Source organism: Vespa crabro, chromosome 4 (assembly GCF_910589235.1).
Source record: "Vespa crabro chromosome 4, iyVesCrab1.2, whole genome shotgun sequence".
NCBI classification, from domain to species: Eukaryota; Metazoa; Arthropoda; class Insecta; order Hymenoptera; family Vespidae; genus Vespa; species Vespa crabro.
This window is the reverse complement of record NC_060958.1, coordinates 8,468,153-8,473,152: the sequence shown is the minus strand read 5'-3', so window position 1 is coordinate 8,473,152 and position 5,000 is coordinate 8,468,153. Positions and strand designations below refer to the sequence as shown.

The 5,000-nt window shown below is 29.9% G+C and overlaps 1 protein-coding gene and 1 long non-coding RNA gene across 2 annotated transcripts in view; one reads left to right on the top strand and one right to left on the bottom strand.

Moving 5' to 3' along the window:
• Positions 1 to 881, bottom strand: part of LOC124423813 — a 13,257-nt gene extending 12,376 nt beyond the window's left edge. Inside the window, exons 1-2 of the long non-coding RNA XR_006942165.1 lie at positions 751 to 881; positions 209 to 453 (exon numbers count right to left, since the gene is read on the bottom strand). This is a non-coding gene — a long non-coding RNA (uncharacterized LOC124423813). The remainder of the gene's footprint in view (positions 1 to 208; positions 454 to 750) is intronic.
• LOC124423812 overlaps positions 1 to 5,000 on the top strand; it is a 26,286-nt gene that overhangs the window by 13,428 nt on the left and 7,858 nt on the right. The gene's annotated exons all lie outside the window — the stretch shown is intronic.

Genomic DNA, 5,000 nt, shown 5'->3' with positions numbered 1-5,000 from the left:
GACACATATATATATATATATATGTGTGTTTTTTTATTTCATTATATTATTAGCAACGATAAAAATAGACAACAAAAAAAATGGTATAATTTTCTAATCGTAATCGTATAATAAAAATTTATGATGGATAAAAATTGTTATCAAAAAAACTATGACTGTAATATCGATTGAAAATATAAGCGATAAATATTAAAACGTATCCATTTACCTTCCTCTTTATCTATGATGTAATCTCTTGGAGAAAAATCATGGGAAGGATGAAAATTATTAATCTCCGTCCTTTGAGTAATCTCATGTTTGTGTCGATGGTTGATGGCCGATATTATTTCTCGAAAAAGATACTTCACGTTGACCTTTATAACCTCTTGGAAAGGGAACATCTGAACGATGGTTAAATAGGCACGAAAAAGGATTGTCATAATTTCCTTCAGTTTGTATATGTATTTTCTAAATCTATCGGAATAATATCGAAAAGTTATAATTAATACGAATAAATCAATGTATAAAATAAACAAACTGTTATTAATAAACCTTCATAAAGGTATCCTGATGATAAAAATAAAAAATATAAAAAAATATTAAAAATGAAAAAAGTAACAAAAGCCTGGGCATAAAATATTAATATCGATCGTTATATTTTACGTGATAACATATATATATATATATATATATACGACGTTAGATAAGATTTCAAGTTAAATGAAACATGTTACATTATGACAAAATTTATGATAGAAATGTTAAACTAACTTTGTAGAAGGACTATGTTGTTTACAGGTCGAGATAACGTGATAGACTGAATTGTTGTCAAGCGTTCAGATAGACTCACTATCCCAACGTGTTGTTGTTTATATTCTCAGCGGGAAACGAATGTACGTATATGTAAATATGTGTTACGCGAGTTCTCGTACTTGATTACTAATTTTAAAATTATGTTAAATGGCCATGTTAAAATGAATATAGTACAGAGTATATACATACATACATATATATATATATATATATATACCTATGTATGTTAACATATTTGATTACATATATATTTTGTAATAAAGAGAAATGAATTATTTGAATAAATTGTCGTCCGTAATTTTCGTTGGTAAATCGAAATATTAATTAATATTGTTAAATTATATATATAAATAAATAAAATGATTGTCGTTCATTAAATACATACATACATACATACATACATACATACATACATATGTATATATATATATATATATATTATATATATATATATAAAATTATTCAAAGCTTAATATCAATCATATTCTAAGAAATAATTTATAATCGAGATATAAAGGAACAATGATCTAATGCAAGATAAAATTTTTTAATTTTTATCTTAACTAATATGATTCAATAATGCATACATAGATATGTACATATGTATATGAACGAACCCTTTTATATAAGTTCCGTTCTCGCAAGCTCTTTGATCGTTGCTTCGAGTATCGACTGACCTTTGCACGTCGGTACCACGATCCATTAACCAACGAGGCGTGGACATCCAATATCGAGCTCTTCGATACTTTCCATGGAAAATTTGTAACCGATGAAAATTAGTGACCTCCCTGTAATAAGGTAAGCCATGCAACCACCAGCCTTTTCCTGAGAAAATCTATTGCCAAGAGCAGATGTTATCAGAAACTCATATACACATACACACACACACACACTTAGACACACACTTAGACTTATGTATTTATATATATATTATATATATATATATATAAATTCATATATATATATATATATTAGGTTGGAAACAATGAAACGGGCGTTGTTGAAAATAAATAACTAAACAAAAACGCCCCTTTCATAGTTTCCAACCTAATATATATATATATATGAGTGTATATATACACTAGGTTATTTTATCAAATGAATTTGCGAACGAGCTATCTTTCTTCACTTCGAAAGTGTACGTATATGTACACTTCCTTCTTGAAGTTAATTATTTTTAGAAACAAAAAAGAGAGATAGAGAAATAGAGAGAGAAAGAGAGAGAAAGAGAATTTCTTTGATCAAAAAAAAGGAATTGAACGAGCCAAGAAGGAGGTATATTTTTAACGACATGCCTGGATATAAAATATAGGAGAAGCTCTTAAAGAAGGAGGCCCTCAGCAAGTAATATCTCATCTCACTTGCTCCAGGCAGTTTCTACTGTCTTCCTCTCTCTCTCTCTCTCTCTCTCTCTCTTTCTCAACCTTACTTTATTCCACACACCATCTTATAGAGTATCCTAAATTAATGCCAAAGGATTTCTAGTCGAATGGAAGGTACAATAGTCGTTTAATTTTTTGTAAGTATTTATATCGTGAACGGATATTTTTTCTTTATCCAATGGAGACAAAAAAAAAAAAGACAAAAAAACAAAGAAAAAAAAGATTCAGCACGGTGTTACTAGGGGAAAATTAAAATTTTTTGTATAATCGAAAAGTATGTTTATAAATATTCGAAAAGGTGAAAATCGATTGTGAAAGGAAAATAAATGGGAAAAGTATGATAAGATATCATAGTTATGCGAAAGAGAGAGAGAGAGAGAGAGAGAGAGAAGGAAAGAAAGAAAGGAAGAGATAAAAAAAGCTTTTTAAAGCAGTATAAAAAATGTGAGAAGACGTGACGAGCTTTAACGGTTACTCTTAAAAGATTCAACGCCTGGAACAACGTCAACTAGGAAAAAGCTAACAATAAGTACTACGTGCGAATACGTACGTGCTCTGGATCAGTACCTACGAAAGCTCTCTATCTCGTAAGATATTTTATAATAACGAAAGAATAAAATCGCAATATTTGACTTTACTTTTCTTTACCTTATCCCATAATTCCTATGAAATAACAAGTTAGCATGGTGGCAAAACAATGACTTGAAAAAAAACACTTTTTCTCACAATCGTTGTCTCTCTCTCTCTCTCTCTCCCTCCCTCTCTCTCTCTCCCTCCCTCTCTCTCTCTCCCTATATATATATGTGTGTGTGTGTGTGTGCGCGTGTGTGTGTGTGTGCGTTTCCCCTTTTCTTTTAATTTATTTTATTGTTGTCCGTGAAAATGAAAAGCGGTTAACAGATCAAAAATTCATCATGTCGCATAATTAATAGCCAAATTTCCACATATGTATCTTGCATTCTCTGCACACGAAAAGCATCATTTACGTGAGAACAGTTAAACGTGACGGCTGTCGAGATTACATGCCACGGAATTCCCCTACCAATTTCTGAGACTAACCACGCTTCTCTGTGACATTACAGTCCGAACCTGCAAGACTAAACGGCATCGTAGATCTTAAAGCCAGTTCTGGGATGCTACGACAAGCAAGCTAGAGAAAGAGAGAGAGGGAGAGAGGGAGAGAGAGAGAGAGAGAGAGAGAGAGATTTACAAAGAAACTGAAAGCTAATCGGATTTATCGAACAATTGATTGCAAAGAAAGCTCTTTTCGTAATGATCGAAAATCGATCCAAAAGAAAATCATCGAAAATCGATCGAAGAGAAGATCGTTGAAAATCGTAGAATAAAATGCTTATACATTATTATTATCTAAGATTTATAAATAATTTATTAAAATATTACGTATATCGTCATTGATAATCTATCGAAATTCTAATGATAGCAAAACAATTGATCTTAGTATTGTTTTTATGTGACTCTTTATATGCGTTAAGTATTTTCAATGTACATTCTTTTTTATTCTTTTTTTTTTTTTATTTTTTTTTTTTTTTTATTTTTTTATTTCTTTTTTTTTTTGTTTTTCCTTACGAAAATCAAGAACGAGAAATAAAATTTCAATAACACGTTCTCCTCATAGATATTATTTCAATACCGGCTTCGAGTATCATTTTAATTTACAATTTAAAATAAAAAATTTGATACATTTTACATATAATTTAATTAAATAACATAAATTAATATTCTCTCGTCGTTACGATCGAAAGAGTCTGTCGTCTATCTTTTAATTAAAATGCATGCATATGTATGTAAAGAAAAAAAAAAAAAAAAAAAAAGAAAAAAAAGAAAAAGAAAGAAAAAGAGAGAGAAGAAAAGAAAATAAAAAAGAAGGAAAAAGAAGAAGAAGGAAAGAAAAGAAGAGAACTGAATATTCGTTTGAAGAGCTTGATGAATGACGTTCGAAAAAAAAAAAATGAAGAAAGGAATAATATATAATAATTTGGAAGTTTAATATCAAATTAATGCATCATTTGCGATGCATTCTTCGTAATATCTAAAACATAATCGAACATCGATGACTGTATACCAGCATCATGTTTCCGGTTGACTATTTAACGAGGGTAAACGTCGACCTAGCTGCTACGACCGTCATAGTGATTTGCAAGGGTGAAAACCGCATAACTAGGACGACCTACAAGAGATATCCTCTCTCTCTCTCTCTCTCTCTCTCTCTCTCTCTCTCTCTCTCTCTCTCTCTCTCTCTATCTATCTATCTCTTTCCTATTCTATATTTCGCTTAGTTCGTTCGTCCTATTGAACCATGTGTCTTTTATTATTCATTCTCGGTCAACTGTCCTCTTTTCTTTATTTTTCTATTCTTCTCTTTTCTTCTTTTCTTTTCTTTTTTTGTTTTTTGGTTTTCTCTTCCCTTTTTTTTCGCGTGTGTGTTCCTACTTTCTTTTCCCTCTTCTTTATTCTTCCGTTACTACATACAAATTTAATACTTAATCCCCCATACATTCTGGAGTTTGGAAACGAGAGTTATTTAAAATTTATAAGTGGATTCGGAAATGGCAGAATGAGAAAACGAAATACTTAGAAATACCTAGTGTATCTCTTTTTTTTTTCTATTTTTTTTCTTTTCTTTTTTTCTTTTTTTTTTTCTTTTACATCTTCATGATGATCTCACTAATTTCAATTATTTCATGGGGGAAGTAAAAAAAAAAAAAAAAAAAAAAGAAAAAAGAAGAAGAAAAGAAAAAAGAAAAGAAAAAGGGACAAAAGCAGAACAAAAAAACGAAGTGATATCAAAATGATTTGAATGAAGTA